General features: G+C 37.7%; 2 pseudogenes across 2 annotated transcripts; both read right to left on the bottom strand.

Moving 5' to 3' along the window:
* Positions 1 to 422: 422 nt before the first annotated feature.
* On the bottom strand, positions 423 to 5,140 carry LOC113684356 (pyroglutamylated RF-amide peptide receptor-like; annotated as a pseudogene). The gene is made up of 4 exons (XR_016180564.1): positions 3,566 to 5,140; positions 2,709 to 2,979; positions 1,741 to 1,989; positions 423 to 959 (listed from the first exon to the last, which is right to left on the bottom strand). The product of XR_016180564.1 is annotated as a pyroglutamylated RF-amide peptide receptor-like (transcript).
* Positions 5,141 to 7,686: 2,546 nt separating this feature from the next.
* LOC149039352 (QRFP-like peptide receptor) lies at positions 7,687 to 11,524 on the bottom strand (annotated as a pseudogene). Its single transcript, XR_016180563.1, has 4 exons — positions 11,268 to 11,524; positions 10,400 to 10,672; positions 9,417 to 9,665; positions 7,687 to 8,819 (listed from the first exon to the last, which is right to left on the bottom strand). The product of XR_016180563.1 is annotated as a QRFP-like peptide receptor (transcript).
* Between the last annotated feature and the right edge of the window lie 537 nt (positions 11,525 to 12,061).

Raw genomic sequence — 12,061 nt, 5'->3', positions numbered from 1 at the left:
TCATCTCACAAGTATGCCTTCGTTCTTTACATTCAGGCTACTCGTACTTTTCTCCCGCCGCAGTTTCTAACTCAGTATTCTCTTCATCTAAGCCCTCTCAACCGATTCTACATGAATACGTTGTAAAGAAAAATTGTTTTTTATTATGCTGTTTATTTATCCAGTCTTGTAATCGTTTTATTTATTTGATATATTTGGTTTACCTTGAGAATCTAATGACCTTAACCGAGTAAATACGTGCTTTTTATAAGTTCCATACAGGTGGCCGTATTTTAGGAGAGCACAAGGTGTAAAAGAGACTTAAAGACAAAATCGTTATTGAAATAAAACATCGACAAAAGTGATAGCGTTCGTTTTATCCGGGTCGGACGTGCGGGTGAACGGAAGACTAGTTTTAGCTGTTAATTATATCACATGTTACAGTATGCATCATTATCATTTAACCTTGTTTATTTCCAGCTCTAGGTCTGTGTTACTGGACATGGACTTGATTCAGTGTTTTATCGTAGGTTTATTCTGGTTCCATGGCGTGTAATCTTATTCCGGATCTCCCGGTTCCACAGAATCTCGGATAATTTTAAGAGTAACTCCGTGTCGGCTCAGAGGCTGAATATCTCCCTGGATGGTCAAAGCATTAATCCCTCTTGTTCTCGAGGTATCATTGCCTCTTCCCATCGCATGAACTCTGTTTCTGTCAGCACCACCACCATGGCAACTCAACAAAGCCTTAATATGCTTCCTGAAGCGACTGTTCACATGGGCGTAAATAAAGGGATTAACCGTTGAGTTACACACCACTAAAAAAAAACGGAAATGACGTCAGCCGCGTCACCAAGGCTATGCTTGGAGCCGAAGTGTATCATGGCATAGATGACGAGGTCTGGAGTCCAACAGAGTCCGTAAATGATGCTAACTGCAACAACCATTTTTGTGACGTGCTTACGCACTCTTATGACACCCTAAAGCAAAAAATTTCAAAACATCATTTCAAATTCAATTTATGCTTTGATTTTGACAATAGGATCCAGTTTCGCTTTGAGGAGCTTCTGGGAAGATTACTTGCTAAAACCCAGTCTTTCTCTTCAGTAGTTATCACCCCCAGAGAAGATTTTAGATATATGAAAATTCACATATTTGCACTGCGGTGGAGAGATGAAATTAAGAGATCCTCGCAGCTAAGAACACTACTGAAACGAGTAGTTGTAAATAGGACCTGAAAAAAAAAATTCAGGCCCGTACGGGATTTGAACCCATGACCTCTGCGATACCGGTGCAGCGCTCTACCAGAGAACTTCGGCAATCCTAATAGTTTTCATAACTATGTATGGTTACCATTCCTGGCGGCGCCAGACTTTATCCTGATCATAACATGTTCGTAATTGGTTTTCGGTTTTCCTCTCAAGACTACTCGTGGGCGCTTTCAGGCTATTGTTAACCATTACAAACGAGTAGCTAATGTGAAGAGTTTTCAAAGCACGTTCAAAGTTATTGCTCCGCAACTTTTCGCGAAGTAATCATGTTTTTCCTTTATCTTCCCCCATCAAGTAAGCACGGCCAATTTTTAAATGGCACTTGATTTAAAAATCTTATGACCTTGGTCTACTGAATCTAGTTCGTCGGAAAAAAAAGAAAAAAGAAAACATTTTGTTCAAGTAACTTCACTCACAGACCGGCTTGGAGTAATGACATTTGGAGAAAAGCTTGATACGGTATCAATTCAATGCGTTGTATTTTAGTTACCTGTTGAGTTCCACTAACACGTTCTTCACCTTTGATCCACAGAGAATAGACAACTTTAGAGTACAGGCCTATCATGATCAACATCGGCAGAGCTCCAAGCAGCACAAACCAAGCTACACTAAAAGCCTTGGGCATCCATTCCTCGGGCCAGTGCTCCGTACAAAATTGGTTTTCTTCATCGAAGTAGGATGTCAAAAAGAGAGGTGTGTTTAAAATCAAAACAGAAATCCAAAGAACAGGGATTATAACCTGTAGAAAGGTTTCAAACCAAGCTTTATTGAGCGTTTTACAGTGGTAGCACCAGCAACTTGTGCTTTTTTACTACTTGTCGGACACCAAAACTCTTGCAACGACAGGTGGTTTATTACCTCTTAATAAGAGTTATGAAAATAGTCCTTGTCTTGAATATTTCTCACCTTATTTAGGCTGTGACATGAAGAACAAAATCTGCTCTTATTACTAAGACAAATCTAGGAGCTCTGAGATCCATAGGAGCAGATCCAGGAATATTTTAAGGGGAGGTGGGCCACTTCCCTTAAAAATATTCTCGGATCTGCTCTTGTTTTTTTGAAGAATACCAACTTTCTATTTTTTAGCTCAAGAAACATGGCGCTGAATTTTTATGGGCACTAACTGATTGATTTTGAGCCTCTTATCAGACAGAAAACGGATCAAACAGAGTTCGAGGACCTCTATGACTAGGTGCAAAGTTCTATATCGTCAATCGTTTCGTCATTAGCTGCAAGAGTGATAGCGGAAATTAAGTTTAGTTTTTCCTACGCCTTTTTGAGTGGCTTGGCTCTTTGTTTGTTTTATTTGAACATTGAACACAAAGAAACAGAGTAAACGGATTTGAATTTGTCTTCCTTTTCAAAACAGTAATCTGAAAGCTGAAGTTTTTTCTTGGTGCAGGAAATGAATCGGTCTTAATTATATAGGTTTTCTTAAACAGAAAACAGCATACTCACCTTAAGTTTTCCATGTGTTAGTTTCCTTGTGTTACTGTAAGGGGGCATTACAGCAAAGTAACGCTCAAATGCAATAGCGACCAGACTAAATGCAGATGCAGTTGCTCCTGTCCACATCAAGTTTCCTCCGGTCAAGAATTTGCACAGGAATGATCCTACAGCTCCGTCAGGATGCTGGAAAGTGTGGATCAGAACAAACTGTGGCGCTATAAACAGCGCTACCATGATATCAACAAAAGCCAAATTGACCAGCAAATAGTTTATAGGTGTCCTAGAAATAAAAGTGTGTTTTAAATCTTACTTCAAAGTTTCAAGTTCCTCTCTGTCTCTAAACTTCACATGTCACAAATTACATTTTCAAATCCCAAAATAAAACAACGGAACACAACATATCTTCCATCTTTTCAAACAGATATAGAGACTATTTTACAGTTGGTTTTAAAAGTGTTTAGAACAAATGCCTCTCTTACAATACAGATATATATTTGATCCTTCAGAGGTAATTTATAATCAAGATAAACGTATATTGGATATCACCATTTCCTCTAATAGTGATTCCCTACTTCGAGACTTGATAACAATAAAGAGATGAAACAAACAAGCTGAGAAGACGGCTTTTATGTTAAACTCGAGCGTAAATATATTTGTAGGTTATCAATAGTACACAGACTGAAGTTGTTTGAAATGTTTTTTTCTTACTCGTTCACTGTTCGAAAACACATTTAACAGGATCTAGGTTAATGAAAAACAGCTTGGTCTCCAAGAAGTTCGACTGATCGCAAAGAAACGCATTCAAAGAAAATTGCTGTAAGTTCGAAGGAGTGAGAAGGAGCTGAAACGTCCTCGTACTGACTCACCTCATGTCTTGGTTTTAAATCAGAACAACACAAACCAGAGTGTTCCCGACGATATCTGTGATTATCAGCACAGTAAACACCACAGCGAGCACAGTCTGGGCTGAATCAGTCAACATGATGGATTTTCCTTCTCTTTTCGGCTGCAATTTTCACCAAAACGTCAATATCCTACGGGCATAAATTCATGCTTTTGTACATTAAGTTCCAGAAAGAAAAATTGTGGTTGCAATTTGCAATTTCCGTACTTCAAATTGTTGGAACAAACCGTTACTTACGGATTAAAGACTTGATTGTAAACAGACATCCAAAATATACCACAAACATAAAATGTAATTTTGAATTGCACTTTACCCTATCGTCCAAGTAGGTCCTTACTCAGGATTTACGAATTCAATACATGTATATGACAACATCGCGTATCTCGGAAGATCGGAAATAATTGATTCACTAGCTACGCACTTCAACAAGCTGTAAATTTAGTGATTGTCAGAGTAAAACCCTATTTATAATGAACGCCATGGAAAATTATGATCTTAATCCACATAATAGGCGTCATATCCCTTTCGAAATCTTTAGACCAATAAGAGTTGCGTTGATATATCCCCACTCCTTTATGCAGACCTAACGGTACTTAATGTAATTTTGAATCATTTTTCCAACTTGTTGCAAGTTGGTTTGTTCAAGAGGAGTATTTTGTATGGACCACAAGGTGTACACCACTCTGTCTCGAGGATAGTATAACCATAACTGACACTGGGAAAACTCCAAAAACAAACTACCAAGATATAGCATAAGTATTGGCATAAGTATAGGCTGGATGATAAGTAACTGAAGTCTACACCTCAGCAACGCGAGAGGATGTAAATGCTTTATAAATTTTGAAGCACCAATAGTCTGTGCTGTTCCATCACGCGCCAGGGTAACCAAAGGTTGCCCAAGCTACAGCTGTGAGATGATCATCTTACGAAATAACAGTCATGGCGAAATTATAAGAGTTTGTATGGGAATATTTACGACCGCTCCAAGGAATAAAAAAATATGTCAAATTCCCACAAAAAATACCTCACCTTAATTCCACAGTGCATTGCTTTACCGCTTAAAACGTGGACGGGAAACCATTTTAGCGGGTTATCTCATTCGAGGTTTTCTACGGTATCTTTTGTGAGAATTTGACTTATTTTTTAATCCCTTAAGGCTGTCGTAAATATTCCCATACAAACTCATATAATTACGCCATGACTGTTATTTCGTAAGATAATCATCTCATAGCTGGAGCTTGAGCCGCCCGAGCCGACAGTTCATTAGGATACGTATGTTTCCTACCGTTGATTAGCTTTTTGCACCTGTATTATTTCGATATCACTCGACTTCAAATTTCGTAAAAAAAAAAAAAGGAAACCAATAGATACAGAGCAAGGATATTACTTTTGCTACATGATTACTCACACGATCAAAGTTTGCTTTACGACGTCAAGTTCGACTTGTATATCGGAAAACTCGCACCATCAGTCTAATGGTAATCTTCATGTGTCAAAGAAAACAAGATCCTCCACATCCTGTAAAAATTTAGATGGATTCTTCTCCGCCAAAACTCTCAGCCAGACACATTTATTACAAAAAACCAAAAAACCAAATGTCAATTCTAAATACACCGAAGGACTTTAGCGAATTTTTTGTGAATCGCACCTTTGTTCGGGGGATTCTTTACACGTGTACTTCCAACTTCAATAGTCGTTTGCAATCATCTCACAAGTATGCCTTCGTTATTTACCTTCAGGCTACTAGTACTTTTCTCTCGCCGCAGTTTCTAAGTTAGTATTCTCTTCATCTAAGCCCTCCAAACCGATTTTACATGAATACGTTGTAAAGCAAAATTGTTTTTATTATGTCTTTTATTTATCCAGTTTTATGATCGTTTTGATTATTTGATATGTTTGGTTTACCTTGAGAATGTAATGACCTTAGGCGAATAAAAACGTGTTTTCATAAGTTCGGTACTGGTGGCTGTATTTGAAGAGGGTGGAAGGAGTAAAAGAGACTTCAATACAACATCGTTTTTGAAACAAAAAATCGACACAAGCTATAGCGTTCGTTTTTTTTCTAGCTTAGACGTGCAGGTGCACGGAAGACGAGTTTTAGCTGTTTATCAATCACATGTTACAGTATCCTCTATGCATCATCACCATTTCATATTGTTTGTCTCCAGCTCTTGGTCTGTGTTATTCAGTTTTTTTCTTGTCATTCAGAAAACTTGTGAGCAAAATACAAAGCACATACGGAATGAAACAGAGATGAAAACAGAGATATAAGGTGTAAATCCTCCTGATTTTCCATTATTGCCCTCCAATTAATCAATGTCTACTCAATGACTCATCCATGGAACTTTCCCGAGGAAGTTGCTCGTCACATTTAAGAGCTGATGTCACTTTCATCAGGCAAACAGCGGCAAGTCACCCAAAATTTGCTTTCACTCCTACTTTCAATTTTTGTAACGAATATAATTGACCTCTGGTATTTCTGACACCATAATCCTTTGTTTTATCATCTAACTTAATCCCTTGTCATTATTGAAGCTGGCAAAGTAATATTTATTTTTTGGTGAATATTTTTGTCCGACGTACTTTTCCTGTGTCGAATAGTAGCATCAAAACAAAGACAATTTTTAGCAATGACAGATATGAGAGGATCTATTGAGCTTCAACCTTTAAAAAAAAGACAAAAGGATGGTTATAAATTTGTTGTAAAAATTTCCTTGTGTATTCGTGTTGTTCTATCTTGAGACGAACTCAAAGTCCGGCAAAATTTACTTGCTAGCGATTATGAGATAAACATGGTGTGCCTACTTGTCGCCACCGTTTACTGGCATAAATCACTACAGTTTGTAGAATTTAATTTCATCGTTTGAAACCAACGGTTGGAAGATACTGACTCACAGCTCAACCATAGAGATTATTAGCTTCCAAATACATGACATACATTGATGGTGCCCTCTCATCGAAGTTTTTCATATATTTATAGTTTGCTTTCCATATCTGTCAAAAAATATATGAGATACCGCCTGGCATTCCTTTTTCGATGAATTGAAACATGTCAATGTCAGTCATCAGTTCTAATTTTATATCAGTCATTTTTAACATAGCATCTCAAGACAGCCCAGGAGATGTAAAATAATGACATGGATCAATATTATAATATCGCAAGCAGGTCGCCCTGAAATTCTCAAATGCATCAGCGAGTAAGAGAATATCAGATTTCAGATAAAGATCATGATACTGACCCATTGTCTTGAGATTAAATCTCTGCCACACATTTTGAGCATGATTGTATTGCTCATCAGATATGTACTCATTTTAAAGAATGCTGTAAAAACTCATTTTTTCCTGGTAGTTTTCCATCAAACTTACCAAAACTATTCATATGGATAAACACCTTTTTGCTTCATAAGTTTGAATTTTTCATATTTTAAGAATTTTGATGTTTACTTGAATGCTTCATCAGGGAGACTGCTTGCTAATCTATGAAGACTTGAGCCCATGAACTGGAAGCTATCAAGAAAAATCGAATGCTTGCCCAGCACGAAGGCCATGTATTTTTGCATATTATTTGGAATTGCCTTAATGTCCATCTGCTTGCCTTCACCTTCTATTTTCTTGTATGTAAATTTTTTTGCTACTTCACTAACCTCCCGCATAATAAAACGACTGTCATAAACTCTTAAACTATGGAAGATAACTAGTATTTTTATTTCATCAACCCATTGAAGAGAATGCCTATTGTTCTCGCGACATTTACTTGCAGTGGCGAAAATATCATAGATCTGTAATATTGGCGGCAAAGCGTAAACGGGAAGGCTCTCATCGGTCGAAGATAACGCGCGCTTTCCTCCTGCCTTAGTTCATCAACGGGTCAATGTGAAGCTAAGAAACAACGTTCTCGTAACTTATTGTTTCAGCTCTTGCTTCTGATATCACACTTAGCGCGCGCATATTTGAACCTGGCTATTTCGAGCGTTGGATTTGTGATGGCCATTTGGGTTCGATTTCTACCATAGAAAATTACTTTTTCATGTCTCGCTAAAACTTAATCAATATGCATTTCGCTTCATATCAAGTCTACCACAGTTTGATAAACAGCAGGTATTTTCTATTTTTCCCCACTTAGGTTTGATTGTCTCATCATAAGTGAAGTACAAAATAAGGTCTCTTAGTCGCTCTAATGTAAGTTTTTTCGAATCGAAAAAGGAAATAGCGAACGAAGTAGAGCATACGAACTAACTCGCTATTTTAGGACCACAGTTTCTATCGAGCTATTTATGCTCGTGCTATCCCTGGACTGGAACTGATCATCAGCTCCCGATCGCATACAGATTGCAGTGCGATTGGGGATTCAGTGAGCTCTGAAAAGGGCTCCCAATCACTAACAGCTTGCTGGTCGATGCACGCCGTCATGATCTGTAAAGCGAAGGTTTGACATCTGATTCACAGCAATTGTGAATAATTTTACAAGCGAAAAGTTTCAACAATGGGTATTGTTTAGTTTGACACGTTTATTGCTATTCAGGGCTAGGATGAAGACAATGGCTCGCTCGCTCAAAACGCGCCATTTTTGAACGCAACTTCGACATGAATCAAGTCCATGTCCAGTAATGGACTTGATCCAGTGTTTCATCGAAGGTTTATCCTGGTCCCGTGGCATGTAAACATATTCCAGATATTCCGGTTCCACGAGATCTCGGATAATTTTAATGCTGACCCCAAGTGACATTTCAATTGACTGGACATCCCCGAGAAAGATCTTTGATTAAATCTTCAGTCTAAAATAGCTTTTCTCTTGTTAGATCCACGCTAGTGATCTGTTTTTGACATATAGAGCAGATCAGAGTAACTCCGTGTTGGCTCAAAGACTTAGCATCTTCCTAGATGGTCGAAGTATTTATCCCTTCTATTCTCGAGGTCTCATTGCCTCTTCCCATGGCATGAACTCTGTGTCTGTCAGCACCACTACTATGGCAACTCAACAGAGCCTTAATATGCTTCCTGAAGCGACTGTTCACATAGGCGTAAATAAAAGGATTAACCGTTGAGTTACACACCACTAAAACAATGGAAATGACATCAGCTGCGTCACCAAGGCTATGCTTGGAGCCGAAGTGTATCATGGCATAGATGACGAGGTCTGGAGTCCAACAGAGTCCGTAAATGATGCTTACTGCAACGACCATTTTTGTGACGTGCTTACGCACTCTCAAGACACCCTAAAGCAAAAAATTGCAAAACAATATTTCAAATTCGATTGATGCTTTGATTTTGACAATAGGATCCAGTTTCACTTTGAGGAGCTCCTGGGAAGATTAGTCGCTAAAAAAAAGTCTTTCTCTTCAGAAGTTATCCCCCCCCAGGGAACTAAGCCAATCATAATAGTTTTCATAACTATGTATGGTTACCATTCCTGGTGGCGCCATACTTCCTCTTGATCATAACATGTTCGTAATTGGTTTCGGGTTTCCTCTCGAGGTTACTCGAGGGCGATTTCAGGCTATTGTTAACCATTACAAACGATTAGCTAATATAAAGAGTTTTCAAAGCCTGTTCGGAGTAATTGCTCCGCAACCTTTGCGAAGTAATCGTGTTTTTCTTTTATCTTCCTTCATCAAGTGAGCACTGCCAATTTTTAAATGGCACTTGATTTAAAAATCTTATGACCTTGGTCTACTGAATCTAGTTCGTCGACAAAAACAGAAAAAAAAGAAAACATTTTGCTCAAATACCTTCACTCACAGACTAGCTTTGAGTAATGATATTTGGAGAAAAACTTGATACGGTATCAATTCAATGCGTTGTATTTTAGTTACCTGTTGAGTTCCACTAACACGCTCTTCACCTTTGATCCACAGAGAATAGACAACTTTAGAGTACAGCCCTACCATGATCAACATCGGCAGAGCTCCAAGCAGCACAAACCAAGCTACACTAAAAGCCTTGGGCATCCATTCCTCAGGCCAGTGCTCCGTACAAAATTCGTTTTCTTTATCGAAGTGGGACATCAAAAAGAGAGGTGTGTTTAAAATCAAAACAGAAATCCAAAGAACAGGGATTATAACCTGTAGAAAGGTTTCAAACCAAGCTTTATTGAGCGTTTTACAGTGGTGGCACTAGTGACTTGTGCTTTTTTTATTACTTGTCGGACACTAAAACTCTTGCAACGACAGGTATAACCACTTGATAAGAATTACGAAAAATTTACTTATCTTGAAATATTTTTCACCTTATTTAAGCTTTGACATGAAAAACAAAATATGCTTTTTTTTCTGAGACAAATCTTGGATCTCTGAGATCCATAGAAGCAGATCCAAGAATATTTTAAGGGGAGGTGGGCCACCTCCCTTTAAAATATTCTTGGTTTGCTCTTGTTTTTCACGAAAACAGAGACACAACTGAAGAATATCAACTTTCTCTTTTTTTAGCGTAACAAACATGGCGCTGAATAATTATGGACGCCAACTGATTGATTTTGAGCCTCTTATCAGACAAACAATAGATCAAACAGAGTCCGACGACCTCTATGACTACGTGCAAAGTTCTTTATCGTCAAACTTTACGTCATTAGGTGCGAGAGTGATGGCGAAGATGAAGATTAGTTTTTCCTATGCCTCTTTGAGCGGCTTGACTCCTTTTTTATTTTATTTGAAGGTTTAAAACAAAGAAACAGAGTAAACGGATTGGAATTTGCATTCTTTTTCAAGACAGGAATTTAAAAGCTGAAGGTTTTATCTTGGTGCAGGAAATGAATCGCTCTTAATTATAAATTTTCTTAAACAGAAAACAGCATACTCACCTTAAGTTTTCCATGTGTCAGTTTCCCTGCGTTGCTGTAAGGATACATTACAGCGAAGTAACGCTCAAATGCAATAGCAACTATAAGCTAAACGCAGATGCAGTTGCTCCTGTCCACATCAAGTTTCCCCCGGTCAAGAATTTACACAGGAATCATCCTACAATTCCGTCAGGATGCTGGAAAGTGTGGATCAGAACAAACTGTGGCGCTATAAACAGCGCTACCATGATATCAGCAAAAGCCAAATTGACCAGCAAATAGTTTATAGGTGTCCTAGAAATAAAGTGTCTTTTTATCTTACTTCAAAGTTTCAAGTTCCTCTCTTTCTCTAAACTTCACATGTCACAAATTATATTTTCAAATCCCAAAATAAAGCAAAAGAACATAACAAATCTTCCATCTTTTCAAAAAGACATAGAAACTATTTTGCAGTTGGTTTTAACAGCGCTTAGAACTAATGCCTCTCTTACAATTCTGATATATATTCGATCCTTCAGAGGTGATTTATAATCAAGATAAACGTATATTAGATATCACCTCATCCTCTTAAAGTGATTCCCTACTTCCAGACTTGATAGCAATACAGAAATGAAACAAACAAGCTGAGAAGACGGCTTTTATAGTCAACTCGAGAGTAAATATATTTTTAGGTTATCAATAGTACACAGACAGAAGTCGTTTGAAGTGTTTTTTCTTTCTCGTTCACTGCTTCAATCTTCTAAAACACCTGTAACTGGATCCATCCAGGGTATAAAACACAGCTTGGTCTGTAGGAAGTTCGATTGATCGCAAAGAAACGCATTTAAAAGAAAATTGGTCTGAGTTCGAAGGAGGGAAAAGAAGTTCAAACTTCCCCATACTGACTCACCTCATGTCTTGATTTTTAATCATAACAATACAAACCAGAGTGTTTCCAACGATATCTGTGATTACCAACACAGAAAACATCAAAACGATCACAGTCTGGGCTGAATCGGTCAACATGATGGATTTTCCTTTCTGTTTTCGGCTGCAATTTTCCCCAAAACGTCAGTTTCCACGGGCGTAAAATTCATGCTTCTGGACATTAAGTTCCAGAAAGAAAAATTGTAATTGCAATTTGCAATTTCCGTACTTCAATTTGTTAGAACAAACCGTTACTTATTGTTTAAAGACTTGATTGTAAACAGACATCCAAAATATACCACAAACATAAAATGTAATTTTGAATTGTACTTTACCTTAATGTCCAAGTAGGTCCTTATCGAGGATTTACGAATTCAATACATTTGTGACAACATCGCGTATCTCGGAAGGTCGGAAATAATTGATTTACTAGCCACGCACTTCAACAAGCTGTAAATTTAGCGATTGTCAGAGTAAAACCTTTTCATAATGAACGCCATGGAAAATTATAATCTCAATACACATAATGGACTGGCGTTATATCCCTTACGAAATCTTCAGACCAATTAGAGTTGCGTTGATATATCTCTACTCTTTTATGCAGACCTGACAGTATTTAATATAATTTTTAATGGAAAACTCTTTGTTTTCAATAAAATGCAGTGCCAGGGGTTTAATTGACTCGGAGTGTTTTTATTCAGAATTTCAAATACTAGAACGGCATCTCTGAATTTTTATATTGCAAAATTAGCGTGTGGTTGGAATTTCAAATCTTAA

The sequence above is a fragment of the Pocillopora damicornis genome, chromosome 10, assembly GCF_964200805.1.
Source record: "Pocillopora damicornis chromosome 10, jaPocDami1.2, whole genome shotgun sequence".
In the NCBI taxonomy this organism is placed as follows: domain Eukaryota; kingdom Metazoa; phylum Cnidaria; class Anthozoa; order Scleractinia; family Pocilloporidae; genus Pocillopora; species Pocillopora damicornis.
This window is presented reverse-complemented; position numbering and strand designations above follow the sequence as displayed.